This window comes from Pongo abelii, chromosome 5 (assembly GCF_028885655.2).
Source record: "Pongo abelii isolate AG06213 chromosome 5, NHGRI_mPonAbe1-v2.0_pri, whole genome shotgun sequence".
Lineage (NCBI taxonomy): Eukaryota > Metazoa > Chordata > Mammalia > Primates > Hominidae > Pongo > Pongo abelii.
This window is the reverse complement of record NC_071990.2, coordinates 140,871,141-140,888,945: the sequence shown is the minus strand read 5'-3', so window position 1 is coordinate 140,888,945 and position 17,805 is coordinate 140,871,141. Positions and strand designations below refer to the sequence as shown.

Here is a 17,805-nt window from a genome sequence, read left to right as displayed (position 1 = left end):
AGCTGAGAATCTGGAGAAAACAAAGTAGCTAGAGTTTACAGGACACAGTAGTGAAGATTGTTGCAAGGAAGGAATCATCCAAAATAATTAGAGCTAATAATAGTGGGTACTCACACAGGACAGGGAATAGTGCCCACTCCCACCAGCCAAACTGAAAAACCTTGCAATTCACAAAGCATTTGGTAAAGTGTCTTGCCTTAATTGTGAAGAATAATTAACCCTGCCCTAAGACTGACGAACAAATCTTAAAAGTAAGCCACGAAAGGATCAAACTGTTTTCAAGTAGTTTAACTACATCCCAGAAAAATGCACAAGAATCTTTTATTATTATTATTTAATATTTTTATTTCAATAGCTTTTGGGGTACAAATGGTTTTTGGTTATAGGGATAAATTGTATAGTGGTGGAGTCTGAGATTTTTGTGTACCTATCACCCAAGTATTATACATTGTACCCAATATGTAATTTTTTATCCCTTATCCCACCCCTGTCTTCCCCCTTCTGACTCTCCAGAGTCCTGTTATACCAATCTGTTTGCCTTTGTATATCCACAACTTAGCTCCCACTTATAAGTCAGAACATAAGGTATTTTGTTTTCCATTCCTGAGTTACTTCACTTAGAATAATGGCCTCCAGCTCTATCCAAGTTGATGCAAGGACATTATCTCGTTCTATTTTATGGCTGGGTAGTATTCCATGGTGTATATATGCCACATTTTCTTTATCCACTCACTGGTCAGTGGGTACTTTGGTTGGTTCCATGTCTTTGCAATTGTGAACTGTGCTGCAATAAACATACCTTTTTGTATTACCATTCAAGTTACCTTTTTGACGTAATGACTTCTTTTCCTTTGAGTAGATACCCAGTAGTGGGATTGCTGGATCGAATGGTAGTTCAACCATTCGAGTTATTTAAGAAATCTGGCCAGGCGCAGTGGCTCACATCTGTAATCCCAGCACTTTGGGAGGCTGAGGTGGGCAGATCACGAGGTCAGGAGTTCGAGACCAGGCTGAACAACATGGCAAAACCCCTTCTCTACTAAAAATACAAAAAAATTTAGCCAAGCGTGGTGGCGGGCGCCTGAAGTCCCAGCTACTCAGGAGGCTGAGGCAGGAGGATTGCTTGAACCCAGGAGGCAGAGGGTTGCAGTGAGCCGAGATCATGCCACTGCACCCCAGGCTAGACAACAGAATAAGACTCTGTCTACAAAAAACAAACAACAACAACAAAAAAAAACAGAATAGCTACTCCTGCTCACTTTTGGTTTCCATTTGCATGGAATATCTTTTTCCATCCCTTTACTCTGAGTTTCTATGAATCCTTATGTGTTAGGTGAGTCGCTTGAAGACAAGAGGTATTTGGTTTGTGATTTTTTATCCATTCTGCCAATCTGTGATTATTTTGTTTTGTTTTGCTTTGTTGTTGTTTTTTTGGCAGAGTCTTGCTCTGTCGCTCAGGCTGGAGTGCAGTGGTACAATCTCAGCTCACTGCAACCTCTGCCTCCTGGATTCAAGCAATTCTCATGCCTCAGCCTCCCTAGTAGCTGGGCCCACAGGCATGCACCACTGTGCCTGGCTAATTTTTTGTATTTTTTAGTAGAGACAGCGTTTTGCCATGTTGGCTAGGCTGGTCTTGAACTCCTGGCCTTAAGTGATCCGTCCACCTCCGCCTCCCAAAGTACTGGGATTACAGGCATGAGCCACTATGCCTGGCCCAATCTCCGTCTTTTAAGTGGTGCATTTAGACCATTTGTGTTCAACATTAATATTGAGATATGAGGTATGATTCCAGTCACCAAGTTGATTGTTACCTAGATATTTTGTTTCCTTTGTTGTGTTATTGTTTTATAGGCCTTGTGACTGTTACGCTTTTAGGAGGTGCTAGTCTGGTGCATATCAATCTTTTGTTTCAAGAGTTAGAACTCCTTTTAGCTTTTCTTGTAGAGCTGGTTGGGTTAAGTGACAACTTCTCTCAGCATTTGCTTGTCTGAAAATACTTTATTTCTCCTTCATTTATGAAACTTAGTTTTGCTGGATACAAAATGCTTGCATGACAGTTTTTTCTGTCCAAGGAGGCTAAAGACAGGACCCTGATCTCTTCTGGCTTGTAATGTTTCCACTGTGAAGTCTGCTGTTAGTCTGATAGCTTTTCCTTTACAAGTTACATGAGGCTTTTTCCTCACTGTTCTTAGAATTCTTTCCTTCACATTGGCTAGCCTGATGACTGTAGGCCTTGGTGATGTCCTTTTTCCATTTAATCTCCCAGGAGTTCTTTGAGCTTCTTGTATTTGGATATCTAAATTTCTAGCAAGGCCAAAGAAGTTTTTCTCAATTATTCTCTCAAATAAGTTTTTCAAACTTTTTGCCTTCTCTTCTCCCTCAGGAACACCACTTATTCTTAGGTTTGGCCATTTTACATAATGCCATATTTCTTAGAGACTTTGGTAATTTCTTTTGATTTTTTTTCCTTTATTTTTGTCTGATTGGGTTAATTCGGAAACTTTATCTTGAAACTCTGAAATTCTTCCTTTTTTTTGAGATGGAGTCTCACTCTGTCACCCAGGCTGGAGTGTAGTGGCGCAATCTTGGCTCACTGCAACTTCTGCCTTCCAGGTTCAAGCGATTCTCCTGCCTCAGCCTCCCAAGTAGCTGGGACTACAGGCACACACCACCACGCCCGGCTAATTTTTTGTATTTTTAGTTGAGACAGAGTTTCACCATGTTATCCAGGATGGTCTCAATCTCCTAACCTTGTGATCCACCTGCCTCGGTCTCCCAAAGTGCTGGGATTACAGGCATGAGCCACCGTGCCTGGCCTGAAATTCTTTCTTCTACTTGGTCTAGTCTGTTGTTAAAGCTTTCCACTACATTCTATAATTCCCCAAATGTGTCTTTCATTTCCAAGGGTTCTAATTGATTTTTCTTTAAAACATCTATTTAGAAATTTTTTAAGTCATATCGTGAATTTTTAAAAATTTCTTTATGTTGGTTTTCACCTTTCTCTTGTATCTCCTTGAGTAGCTTAATAGTCAACTTTTTGAATTCTTTATCTGGTATTTAAAGAGTTTATCTTTCTATAGATCCATTGCTGGAGAGCTCGTGTGATTTTTTGGTAGGGGGTGGTGTTATAGAATGTTGTTTTGTTATATTGCCAGAATTATTTTTCTGGTTTCTTCTCATTTGGGTAGACTATTTCTTGTAATTATTCTTGAATTTATTTTTGACATTACTGTTTTTTAAAATTTCTTTTCCCCCATTAGCAATGTGACTTTAATGTTTATAATTTACTGTAGCCTAATATGGCTCTTGGTGCTTTAGGGATGAAGATTCTGTTCCTCGGTTATAGAGAGTCTCTCTGTATGATGGCTTTCTCAGATCCTGGTTATGGTAGCAATGTGCTTGTTGTGTGAGCAAGTTCAGTGTCCCCTATGAGGTTGGAATGTCAGAGGTCTCATGAGGTTTCTCATTCCCCCATGGTGTGCACTTTTTTATTCATTTATTTTTTCCTCCAGTATTTTATTTACTGGGTTGAATAGTTCAGGCTTCAGGCCAGTAGAGGAGGTGTCTCTAGGTAGAAACTGGTCATGACTAAAGCAGGTAGGTAAGTGCAATACCCAGTGGTGGGCAGAGGTCTCAGCCTTGGCAGAGGTGGCTGGGGTAGCTCTCGGCGAAATGCACTGAGGTCTTATCAGGGGGAAGAGTGGGAGCTGCCTCAGCTCCTCTGCAAGGCAAGCAGGAAAGCCATTCACCTCCCAATCACATTCCTGACCCAGTGTTTCAGTTATTCAAATCAGGCAGGCACCTCTTTTCATCTGCAGGAATGTTGATGTTCCAAGTAGAGAGGGATTGTAACTCTACCCCTCATGCAAGCCTGAACCTGGAGGGTCCCCTTCCTGGAGTGATGCAGTCACTCTGAAGTTTTCTAGAAAGGCTGTCTATAGGTGCACCCATGCTAAGCTCCCATAGGAGAAGTCCCAGATGTGCCTGCAGTGATGGACTAGGGGCAAAAGAGGTCCGCTTCTCCAAGACCCTTCACAAGTGCCAGGGCTGCCTGACTGTTAGGATAGAGCTATAGACTGGTCACGTGGACGGACTCAGAACCTCCTGGTTAGCCAGGATGCTGCATGCAATGGTGATAGCTGAGGTCACACACAAGTTTTCTGCTTCCTGGGCTCTGTGTTATTCTACCTGGGAATGCTGTAATGGACTGTGTCAGTTGGCCTCCAGCCAGGAGGTGGTGCTTGCAAAAGAGTGTCAGCTGTGGCAGTAGTGGTGGGATTTGTGCTTGCCTTATGTAACTCAGGGGAGGTATTCTAGAATCTCAGGCAACGGCTGGGTCCATAGAGCTCCCAAAAGTTTCTGTCCCTTGTGTTAAGCTACCAGGGCAGGTGGTGGAGCAAAGCCAGGTGGGGGCTGGGTCAGGCAGGTCCATGCTCAGGCTCTCCACATGCAGGGCAAGTAACCCCAGTAGGGGCTGGGGGCCAGTTCTCCGGCTGCTCCGGTAATATTCCAGGAAGAAGTGCAGCTGCCTGTGTTGCACAGAAGAGTTTCACAGGGAGTAGGGAATAGCAGGCAACAGTAAGCCTACCCAGCTCCCACAGGCTTAGAAAGGCAGACGGCAGGTCACAGGCCAGGCACGGTGGCTCATGCCTGTAATCTCAACACTTTGGGAGGCCGAGGCAGGCAGATCATGAGGTCAGGAGATTGAGACCATCCTGGCCAACATGGTGAAACCCCACCTCTACTAAAAATACAAAACTTAGCCGGGCATGGCGGCACATTCCTGTAATCCCAGGTACCTGGGAGGCTGAAGCAGGAGAATTGCTTGATCCCAGGAGGCAGAGGTTACAGTGAGCCAAGATCACTCCATTGCACTCCATCCTGGGAGAAAGAGTGAGACTCCGTCTCAAAAAAAAAAAAAAAAAAAAAAAAGAAAAAAGAAAGGCAGGTCTCTCCTACTTGCAGTGTTACACTAGCACCAGCTAGCTAAGTTCCAGGCAATCTGCACTTAAAACTCAAAACTGCCCCAGCCCATAAGCCTTCCCTATGGAGACAGCAACAGCCGCTTTCAGGACATGCTCCTCCCCATCCCAGCTCCTGTACTTGTGGCTGTAGCACACTTCCCACTTGCCCCCAGTTCTGGCCAAGGGAGTCTGTCCCCACTTGAAATTATATCATGAATTTCAGCTGGGAGTGTCTCTCAACATACAACCACCACTTGAGTTAGTTGGCAGACTTCTGGGAGGTCCCTTGAGAGGTAGGACCAAAAATGACTTCTCTCAGTCTGTGCCGAAGACTGGTAATGCACACAAGGCTCTTCCCACTGCTGCCCCTGCTTTTATATGCCACATCAATCCCTAAATCAATGCCAGCACTCAGTAGGGTTAAGGCCTTCCCCCATGAACTGGATTAACTGGTTCCCCAATGGGAGTGTATATCCTGGAGGCAGTTTATCCCCCTTCAGGTTCTGCAGACTTAGTTTTTCACCTGACTCATGGTGTAGGCTGCAGCCCACCACTTCTTTCAAAGCGCCTGTGGTTTCTTTCAGTTTTCCTGTTTAGTTCCTGTGTTGCTTCTTGGAGAAAAGTTCACAGTGTGAAACACTACACACTATTGTGTCTTTCCAAGGAGGAGAAGCTTGCTGACAATGTCTCCAATCTACCATCCAAGAAGAGACCAAGAGTCTTTTTAGGAATATGAAACTATCCAGCACCAAACAAGGAAAAAATCTATAATGCCCAGCATTCAATCAAGGATTACTATACATCAGGATCTCAAATCTAATGAAACACAATTTAAAGAAAGAAAATAAAAGATCACCAGTCATGAAGGAAGCAAAACACCACCCTTAATGAAGAGAAAAGTCAGTCAATTGAAAACCACCTAGATGTTAGAATTAGCAGACAAGGACATTAAAACACTTATTGTAACTGTTTTTCATATGATCAAAAGTTAAGTAAAGACATGAAAGATATAGAAGAGACCTAAATCAAATTCTAGTGATGAAAATTTTAGAAATGAGATGAAAAATTCATTGGATGAAATTAGGAGCAAATTAGACGTTTCACAATAATGTGATTATACTTAACACCATTGAACTGCACACATAAAAATGGATAAAATGGCAAATTTTGTGTAGAGTCTTTTACCACTATATATATATATATTTTTTTTTGAGACAAGATCTCACTCTGTCACCCAGGCTGGAGTATAGTGGCACAATCACGGCTCACTGCAACCTCAACCTCCCAAGCTCAAACAATCATCCCACCTCAACCTCCCATGTAGCTGGTACCACAGGCATATGTCACCATGCCCAGCTAATTAAAAAAAAAAAATTGTAGGCCAGGCACAGTGGCTCATGCCTGTAATCCCAGCACTTTCGGAGGCTGAGGTGTGTGGATCACCTGAGGTCAGGAGTTCAAGACCAACTTGGCCAACATGGTGAAACCCCGTCTCTACTAAAAATACAAAATTAGCCAGGTGTGGTGGCAAGCGCCTGTAATACCAGCTATGCAGGAGGCTGAGGCAGGAGAATCACTTGAACCCAGGAGGAAGAGGTGGCAGTGAGCTGAGATTGTGCCATTGCACTCCAGCCTGGGCAACAGAGCAAGACTCTGTCTCAAAAAAAAAAAAAAAATTGTAGAGATGGGTCTCACTTTGTTGCACAGGCTGGTCTCAAACTCCTGGGCAATCCGCCTGCCTCAACCTGCCAAAGTGGTGGGATTACAGGTGTGAGCCACCACACCCAGCCTAAAAATATATTTAAGGGGTCAGGTGTGGTGGCTTAAGCCTGTAATCCCAGCACTTTGGGAGGCCAAGGCAGGTAGATCACGAGGTCAGGAGATCTAGACCATCCTGGCTAACACGGTGAAACTTTGTCTCTACTAAAAGTACAAAAAATTAGCCAAGCATGGTGGTGGGCACCTGTAGTTCCAGCTACTAGGGAGGCTGAAGTGGGAGAATGGCATGAACCAAGGAGGCAGAGCTTGTAGTGAGCTGAGATCGCACCACTGCACTCCAGCCTGGGCGACAGAGCGAGACTCTGTCTCAAAAAAAAAAAATATATATATATATATAAGCAGTTTAAGAAGTAGATTAGAAATTGCAGAAGAAAAGATTAGTGTGTATTGTATATGAAGACATGGCAATAGAAATTATCTAAAATTAAACAGAGAAAGAATAAACATTTAAAAAACCATGTAACGCTGAGATGTGGAAAACTTCAAGATGCCTAATATACATGTAATAGAAGTCACTGAAAAAGAAGAGAGAGAGTAACAGAAAAAAATGGGAAGAAATAATGGCCAATAATTTTCCAAATTTAATGAAAAGTATAAATCTACATATTCAAGAAGCCCAATGAACCCAAAGCACAAGAAATGTGAAGAAAACAACAGTAAGGCACATCATAATTAAATTTTTCTAAACCAGTGATAGAACATTGTAAAGCAGAGAAAAACATCACAATATATATAGGGAAACGAAAATAAGAATGATAGCAGATCTCTTATAAGAAAAAATGCAAGTGAGAAGACAGTGACATACAACATCTTTAATGTACTGACAAAAAAATTATTAAACTGTCAAACTAGAATTTTATACCAAGCAAAATATGTTTCAAGAACTAAGGTGAAATAAAGACTCTTTCACATATACAAAAGCTGAAAATATTTATCAGCAACAGACTTGCTCTATAAGAAATGTCAGGCTGGGCGTGGTGGCTCATGCCTATAATCCCAGTAGTTTGGGAGGCCAAGGTGGGTGGATCACAAGGTCAGGCAACCAAGACTATCCTGGCCAACATGGTGAAACCCCATCTCTACTAAAAATACAAAAATTAGCTGGGCTTGGTGGTGCACACCTGTAATCTCAGCTACTCAGGAGGCTTAGGCAGGAGAATCGCTTGAACACGGGAGTCGGAGATTGCAGTGAGCTGAGATCATGCCACTGCACTCCAGCCTGGCAACAGAGTGAGACTCTGTCTCACCAAAAAAAAAAAAAAAAAGAAAACAAAGAAATATCAAAGGAAGTTCTTCAACCAAAGACATGAGGAAAATGGAAGAAAAGAAGAGATGGGTCAAACAGAAAACAAATGGCAAGATGACAGACTTGAATCTATCAATTATCACATTAAATATAACTTTGTCAAAACATCTCAATTAAAAGGCAGAGATTGTCAAATAGAAAAGAAACACAAGGCCGGGTGTGGCAGCTCACACCTGTAATCCCAGCACTTTGGGAGGTCCAGGCTGGCGGATCACCTGAGGTCAGAGTTCGAGGCCGGCCTGACCAAACCCCGTCTCTGCTAAAAATACAAAATCAGTTGGGCGTGGTGGCACATGCCTGTATCCCACCTAAGGCAGGAGAATTGCTTGAATCCAGGAGGCGGAGGTTGTGGTGAGCTGAGATCACGCCATTGCACTCTAGCCTGGACAACAAGAGTGAAACTTCGTCTCAAAAAAAAAAGAAAAGAAAAAACAGAAGACCAAACTATATGCTGCATATAAGAAATGTACTCTCTCTCCATATATATTTTTTCTTCTTGATCAGTCTAGCTAGAGATTGACCAATTTTATTGATTTTCTCAAAGTAACTGCTTTTGGTGTTATTCATCTTCACACACACACGCACACACACACACACAAACACATACGTTAGATGTTAAAAGACAGAAAAAGATAATCTAGCTAACCTTAACTATAAGAAAGTTGTGGTGACTATATTACTATCAGACATGGTAGATTTCACAGCAAACAATATTACGTGGGATTTTTCAAGTTTATTTCATAATGATAAAAGGTCATAAACAAATCTAAACATTTATGCACCTAATAATAAAATACATTGAGCAAAAACTGATAGATCTACAGGAGAGGCAGACAAATTATGGTTTGAGATTTAAATATTCCTCTCTTAATAGAAATGATCTACTGATTACATTTAAACTGAGCGACTCTGCATTTTCTGGATTCTGGACGGTTGCCCTTCATTAGCTCAATTGAAGAAAGAAAATCCTTGGACCAGATGCTTCACAGCTGAAGCCCGTAGGACTGCGGAAGAATACCTTGAAGATATTGTTTGCATCAAAATCACCCAAATTTATGTCTTCCTTATCCAGGTCCTGTCCACTGTGATAACGAATCGTTTTCTTGGAATCAAAGAGGATGGTAAAGACCTCGCCACTTCCTTGACCTTCTCCTCCTCCTTTTGAACTCCAGCACTGGCTCCATCATGCCGATGTGGATGGTACTTCAAGGCCTGTTTCCAATAAGCTTTCTTGATCTTGTCCTCAGAGGCATTCTTGTCCACTTCCAGAACCTTGTAGTAATTATCCCTCTTACTCTTCTTCAGTTCCAGCTGTGCATTTTTTAGGAGCTGTTTGTATTCTTTTGTTTTCTCCATCTGATATACTTTTTTCATAGCCTCGCACTGTTTCTTCATACTGTTCTGTGTCCATGAAACACTGAGCTCTTCTCAAGTAGGCTTTTATGTAAGTGTCATGAGCTTCACTGCATTTGTGCAGCTGTCTATTGCATCATCTAATTTCCCAAGCTCGGAATTAACCATATCCCGGTTACAGTAGAGTTTAGCAATTGCTTTTATGTTGTTGGGCTCTATCCCGGGGCTTCTGTGTACAGTTCATCAGCTAGTTTGTAATTTCCTTCCCTAAATGCTTTATTCCAGTCTTCTTTCTTTGCGTTAAGTGCTCTGGCATTTCTGCACGCAAGGCAGGCCTTCTCATGGTCAGGAGCCATTCTGAGAGCCTGTACAAAAAACTGAACAACTGCCTACTCAATACAATCTTCATAATAAAGGCAAAGTCCGCGTACATACAGAGCATCCACATTGGTGGAATCCATTCATAAAATGTCACTGGCCACAGACTGTGCTTCTGGATAACGACCCAGCATTGCTAAACATTCTGCTTTGAGGGATATTGAAGTGATGGCAGACAGGGGCAAATTCTAGGGCATAGTCCATGCAGAAAACAACCTTCTGAAAAGCCCACTTCTCAAAACCTGTTTCTATGACTTTCTCCTATTCCTCGACTGCATTAGCATTTGTGAACTCCTGTTGTGAGTGAGCATTGTTATGATCCGGTTCTAGGGCTCTCTGAAAACTGCAATGTGCTGCCATGGCATTCCCTGGAGAGAGGTGGCACTTGCCCTCTCGTAGATGTCCCCGGAAGAAACCATCATCCAATTTCACTGACTGTGAAAGTATCTCCAAGGGCTTCGCAGAACCTTCCAAGCATCATCAATGTAGCTGCTCTATTACTATGATAGCTAGCATTTTTAGGGCACGTATCTGTGGCTTTTGTCTAATAGTTATAAGCTTCGTTGTAATCTTCCTTGGCATAGTGTGCATTTCCTTGTTGCTCCAAAGACTCTGCTTCAGTATTTTAAATTACAAACTGGCAAAGCCATCCTCCTTTTATTGAGGTGATCCTGCCTTTTTGTTCTTCTCCATCACTGTCCTGGCAAGCTGTCTTTGCTTCCTCTTCATGGAGCAGCCCTGGCTTGGTTGCCGCCATTACCACATTGTACGGTGGGGCGACTGACAGTTTCTTAAAAAGCTAATTATATCCCTGCCATATGATGCAGCAATTCCACTCCTAGATATTTACTTAAAGGAAAACAAAGCATATATCTATACATACAAACTTGTAGATGAATATTTATAGCAGCTTTATTTATAACAGCAGACACCTGGGGAAAAAAAGGCTTCAATGTTTATGTTCCGGTGAGTGGATAAACAATTTTTGATATGCCCATATAACAGAATACAAATCAATGCGAAAAGTGAACTATTGACTCACACAAAACATGGAAGAATCTCAAAATTATGCTGAGTGAAAAAATACATTTTTTCTCAAAATGCATACTATATTCCATGTATATAAAATTCTAGAACACCAACTAATCTACAGTGTTAGAAAACAGATCAGTGGTTGCTTGGGGACTCAGAGGTATGGGGAGCAGGGAGAAGAAGGGGGTATTACCAAGGGGCATGATGAAACTTATGATGCATATTTTCATTATTTTGATTGTTATGCTGGGTATATACAAATGTCAAAGCTTTTCAAGGTTTATAGTTTAATTATGTGCATTTTATTGTATGTCAATTTGGCCTCAATAAAGCTGTTAATAAAAATTTTTTCAAGCTTATGTTCCCCAGTAAATGAAATTTACTTCAAGTCACCAACCAAAAACTGTACAAGGTCCATTTTTCCTCTGTTCTGTGTTTACAACTGACAGTTAATATGAGAGACAGAATATCCAAAAATTCTATCTGCTGAGGGCCACAAATTATCAAGTCTTTTGTCAAGGGTGGCCAACCACTGGTTAGGGGCTCAAGACACAAAACACAGAACCAACACATTCAACTGACCATGATCATTTCTCCAGGGGTAATCTCAGTTCAAGTGTACACTTCTGCCAGTCCAGACTCCTGCTTCTTTATTATTACCCAAATGCTTGCACACGTCTCACAAACCGGCACTATTTCACCAATGATGATTTGGAATTAGAGTGGCCACTTTGGGAGAATTCCATATGTTTCCAAAATTGTCCATCTTACAGTGTTCTTAGAGCAAATGAAGTTTCTCTTCATTAGGACAGTAAAGTCCTAATGTTGCATGTACTGTCTTTTTTGATTGGAATAAAGAAGCTTCTAAATAAAATTCTGATTCTATAATAGCTTTAATTACAAGGAAATCACCAAAAATCCATAGCTTATTACAGTCTGTCCTTTGATCCTGTAGCAAAGGCCTACCTTGCCTCAAGGCTACAGCAGCCACTGCCAAATTCATAGCCGTGTCTGCTGGCACAATTCCAGGGGCTTTCTGGGAGCTAATGCTACACAATTTTGGCCCTTAACTGAAAATACACATTTCCAGCAAGCTGGTTTACTCCTGTAAGATCGTCTTACCTCTTTGCAAATTACTAGCCATTATTATAACACTTTATACCTTGCTACTTCCATTCTCAGGAAAAGAAGAAATGCAAATAACTTGGGGTTACCTAATTCATAACACCTCCCTAAAGTTAGATGCCACTTGGGCTAATTGAAATTTGGGGGAAGAAGCCTAAATTTAATGATTTTACCCTGAAACAATGTCTTAAAAATCCTAATTTGGCTAGGTTTATCCTGAATTAGAAGAATTAAATTTGTCATTACCAGGTAGAAATTTAGCATTTATGACAGAAATTAAATTTGGTTATAGAAAATTTTTAAAAATCTCTATTTCCTGCACAATTAAGTCATGGATTGATCCATTTACATCCACTAAAAAAGCATCCACCCCTACTAAGAGGAGGATCCAGCCTCCTGGTCTATCTCATTTGGGCAATGATGGAATGAATCATATAAGCTCCCAGACAAGGGTCTCAAGATAGAATTTAAAATAATTCCACTACAAGGATAAAGGAGAATATAGTATAGATTGGGACAGAAATAGGAATGCTAAGCCAGAATTCACACAGGAGTTCATTTGACTCTAAACCCATGCTCTTTTTTTTTTCTGATGAGATGGTTCAGAGTTTGTGTTTCAACTCACTAGCTTAGAGTCTGAACATTATTGCCTCTTATGTAAAAGAGGGATTATAGCAATCTTAAAGGGTGAGAGAGCCTCTGTAAAGGTCTGACACTAGTGTTTGACTCATTTTATTTAAAATTATAGCTATTTATGTCGCAGAATGTCAGGTGATGTTGTGGAGAAACTGAGGAATCAACCAAAAAAAAAAAATGTTATATACCAAATGATCAGTTTTCTGGCCAGAGAGAATTTGTATTGAAATTGGCAAGAAAGAGGCAGCAGGATTTTTGAACTGCCTGTACATGATTAAGTGAAAGTCAGAGGGAGTCAGAAGAGAAACTATACTTGCTTTCACAGCTCCGTTCTACAGCATTCTTCCACCACAAAAAAGCTTGCAGGTGATTTGTTCAGACCAGTTCTAAATGCCTGCAGAGGTAACAGCCCCACCTTTTGGAGATTATTACTTCACCTAACTCTGATGGGAGACAAGCTAATAGGACTTCCCATTAAGAGTATTTCTGGATGCTAAATTTACTCATTCTCCTCTGTAGTCTGATTCCGTTTCTTTTTATTTTCACGAATGTTCAGTGATCTTGCTTTGACTTATTGTTGCTGTTGACCTTGACTCATGGCTTCAGGTTATTCTATTAACCATCTACCTGTCCCTAGTTCTTCTTCGCCCTCTCCCTAAAAACTTGCAAAAAACCTTTCTGAGAGTATGTTTCTAGCAACAGCCTTACCTGTATGTTATAGCCTCTAAGATTATGAAGTCAACACCGACATGCTTGTTTTGAGACAGATTTCATCATCACAGCAGTGAAAGAAACACAAAATGAGTTTTAAGGGTGACTTTTTTAAAGAAGAAGATGCCTAGAGAGAAGTCTGTTGGATGGAAGATGAGCCCATTTGGCAAAGGATTAAATGAAGCAGCAAGTTTGATAAATCTGTTCGAGGTTTAAGAATATTCAGACACCTTTTCTTCCCAAGAAAATCCCCACACATCTCTTTTGGAACAAAGGCTTCTCTACAATGGTTCCAAATGATTCAGACATAACTTCCTGCATCTGTCACCAAAGGGATTTCTTCACTTTTAGTAAGACCATTAGCCGGCTTGCCAAATTCTTCAGCATAACAAAATTATACGTCATTTCTCTCTTGGGTATGCTGAAATGGTGAAAATTGCCCAGAGAAAATGGAAACTCTGATAACTGATTTTCTTACTGTTTTCAAAAGACCCAAACCTTTCTCTTATTAAATTGAATCTTTCAGGATGAACACAATCAAAACCATGGGGAATATCTCTATATTCTTAGAACACTTTCCAGCTAAAGTTTACAGATGATATTTCTTCAGACACAGATTTAGAATTAAATTATTTTTCTGAAATAGAACTCTTCTCTCTGAGCTTATGTGGAATCAGCCAATTTGACTATGTGATTTACTTTGTCCTTTTTATCTAAAGTCCAAGAATTAAAGATGAAAAAAAAAAGAGGTAAATATTGGCTGTAAAACAGACGTTCATGTCATAAACTTGATACTGAGAAATAAATCTCTCTCCTCATTAGTGAACTACTTGAGGTAGAGACTTTGTTGACAAAATGGCTGAAATGCAGGACCTCTAGTTTCCTCATAAATTATGTTTCCAAATGATTGGATAATATTGTCAATACAAATATGTGGTGTATATATTTCCAAATCAAGATGCTCTGTGGTTGTCCATAAGATTCAGATTGAGTTACATGATACCACTGCTAGATAGGTATGTGAGAAAACATATTGAACACTGAAAAACAATCTTTTCTTTTTTTTTTTGAGATGGAGTCTTACTCTGTTGCCCAGGCTGGAGTGCAGTGGTGCGATCTCGGCTCACTGCAACCTCAGCCTCCCAGGTTCAAGCGATTCTCTTGCCTCAGCCTCAGGGTAGCTGGGGCTATAGGCGCGTGCCACCACGCTAGCTAATTTTTTATTTTTAGTAGAGATGGGGTTTCACCATGTTGGCCAGTCTGGTCTTGAACTCCTGACCTCAGGTGATTCACCGGCCTCAGCCTCCCAAAGTGCTGGGATTACAGGCGTGAGCCACCACACCTGGCCAAACATTTTACATTTGAATGTTCTTCCAATAGAAACACTTGACGACCTTTACTAGAATAACTCTTTATATACCAAAAGCATATCTGGGCTATGAAGACAAGTTCTTTGAATTATTCATTTCCTGAACACAATTGTATTAGTCTGCTTGTGGTACTATAATAAACTAGAGGTTGGATGACTTAAATCAGAGACATTTACTTTTCACAGTTTTGGAGTTTGGGAAGTCCAAGATCAAGGTGCCAATAGATTCAGTGTCTGGTGAGGGTCTACTGCCTGGCTTGTAGTCAACTGCCTTCTACCTGGGTCCTCACATGACAGAGAGTCAAAGTTCTTACTCTTCCACTTCTTAAAAAGCCACTAGGGCCAGGCATGGTGGCTCATGCCTGTAATCCCAGCACTTTTGGAGGCCAAGGTGGGCGGATAATGAGGTCAGGAGATCGAGACCACCCTGGCTAACACAGTGAAACCCCATCTCTACTAAAAATACAAAAATTAGGAGGGCGTGGTGGCAGGCGCCTGTAGTCCCAGCTACTCAGGAGGCTGAGGCAGGAGAATCACTTGAACCCGGGAGGTGGAGGTTGCAGTGAGCCGAGATCACACCACTGCACCCCAGCCTGGGTGACAGAACGAGACTCCATCAAAAAAAAAAAAAAAGCCACTAATCCTGCTCTCATGACCTCATCTAATCTTAATCACCTCCAAATCCTCACTATGAAATTCCATCATACTGGGAGTTAGAGCTTCAACATATGAATTGGGAGTAACAGGAGAGATAATGCAATTTAGTCCATAGCAATGATATGACAATATTTCATATCTCAACTGATATTTATACTCTTCTTTTCTAAAGTTCTATATCAGAAAAAAGAATTTCATGAAGAGGTCTAGAGATCGTTGACCTCAAATTCTGACCAGCTCTGCTGCTGGAACATCTGAGTTCTATCTTAGGGTGGACATTTGTTCTTTATGCCCAGGGTATCCACTCTTCCTCGTGTTGGTAACAATACCCCAATTTTGCTTTGGATGAACAACTGCATCCCCAATTCATGTGCTTAGGAAAAGGTGACTCCTCTTTACTGTGGGGTGGAGCCTAAGCAAAAGAGCTCACCTCACCACCATCCTCCACCCACCCAGACCCCAGCCACTATGATTGTTTAAAGGATAGGATGAGCACATTGACCCAATCTGAGCCAGAAAGAGAGAATGTGGGAATCCCTAGAATTTGAAGAAGCTGCAGGAGGCAATTTCCCCTCTGCAGAACTTGAAAGTAGAGTAACGTAAATTTGAATATGCTGTGGACCACAGTGCAGCGCATAGAAACGGACCCTAGTGGTATTCTCTAAGCACAGAATCAAGCAGTATCTAAAACTAGCTCTCTTCCTGGATGATTTCATTTCATCCAAAGGAGCATCAAATATTAAGTCAGAGTTCAATTTTTAAATGCCTGCAATATTTAAAAAATCCTAATTGGCATTTGAGCTTATCCACTATTCGAGAAGTAACATTTTATATCTTAATTAAATTATTATTAAAGACAAGTTTTTGGCTGGGCGCGGTGGCTCACACCTGTAATCCCAGCACTTTGGGAGGCTGAGGTGGGTGGATCATGATGTCAGGAGATGGAGACCACCCTGGCTAACACGACGAAACCTCATCTCTACTAAAAATACAAAAAATTAGCCAGGAGTGGTGGCACACACCTGTTGTCCCAGCTACTCGGGAGGCTGAGGCAGGAGAATCACTTGAACCCAGGAGGCGGAGGTTGCAGTGAGCCGAGATCGTGCCACTGCACTCCAGTCTGGGTGAGAGAGCGAGACTCTGTCTCAAAAAAAAAAAATCCTAATTTCCATTTTTTTTTTTTTTTGAGACAGAGTTTTGCTCTCTCGCCCAGGCTGGAGTGCAGTGGCGTGATCTTGGCTCACTGCAACCTCCACCTCCCAGGTTCAAGCAATTCTCCTGCCTCAGCCTCCCAAATAGCTGACATTACAGGCATGATCCACCAGGTCCGGCTAATTTTGTATTTTTAATAGAGACAGGGTTTCATCATTTTGGTCAGCCTGGTCTTGAACTCCTGGCCTCAGGTGATCCACCCTCCTCAGCCTACCAAAGTGCTGGGATTATAGGCATAAGCCACCCAGCCTGGCCTAAAGACAAGTTTTCAACAAGAACTTTCATTAATCTGAGAGAAAGCAAAACAGCTTAAAGTTATAGAGAGGTACCTAAGTGTGCAATTTATAAGTTATATACATAAATATCAATTTTATAGTTAAATTGAAATGTATTAAATTCAAATATTTAATCTATATTTTCCTTAAAAAGAGCTAGAATGAAAAGTCTTGGATATAGAGAATAGGATCAATAATGAGTATAGATATAGATTTGGGGACACAGTTGCCTATGCTATGGCTTTTACAAGAGCACCATGAAAGTACAAATTCCAATTCTGACCAGCTGAGCTATTTTACTCAACGTTGCAGGCTTACAACGATCTCTCCTTATTGTATAGCTCCAAGGTCTCTTCCCACGCAATAATTTATTGGAAGAAACATTTATAGCTGGATGATGGTATCTACTCAGACACCTGAAAAGGAATGGAGACTCAAGAGACAATCTTCTGCCTACAGTTCTTTAGAAACTATCCTGAGTGGCAAATCTCAATCCCAATCAACTGTTTACTCTCTTTAATGTCTTAGGCATAGTTTCTTCAAATTGAACTCCATGTAGAATCAATCTTCTCCACAAAAAAGAACTCTGTTGTTCCTCTAAGTTACAAATGCATACATCGGCTCTCTCCTCCTTTGAAAGTATAGGACAGATTTCAGACTTCAGGTCTGGATTTCTCAATCTTTTATAAGGGGGAAAAAAACACAGAACACAACCATCTGACCACTGGACACTGTTTTATTTTTCCTTTCAGTCTCATGAAGTAGCCAAATTAATGTCATAATCATGTTTTATTTTTCCTTTCAGTCTCACAAAGTAGTCAAATTAATGTCATAATCATCTTGGTATTCTGACATTTTTCCTGTATTTTTTCCCATGTGTGTGATCTTGGTATAGAAACCAGCTTTTGAATTTTTTTTTCCAGCCAGTATCTAACATTCTGGCAGAATGAGAATGAATGAGTGACACTGTGACAGACAGAGTTTTAATTTTAAATGTTTTAGAACTTG

At 41.0% G+C, this 17,805-nt stretch overlaps 1 pseudogene; it reads right to left on the bottom strand.

Moving 5' to 3' along the window:
- Positions 1-8,762: 8,762 nt before the first annotated feature.
- On the bottom strand, positions 8,763-10,540 carry LOC100434894 (dnaJ homolog subfamily C member 7-like; annotated as a pseudogene).
- Between the last annotated feature and the right edge of the window lie 7,265 nt (positions 10,541-17,805).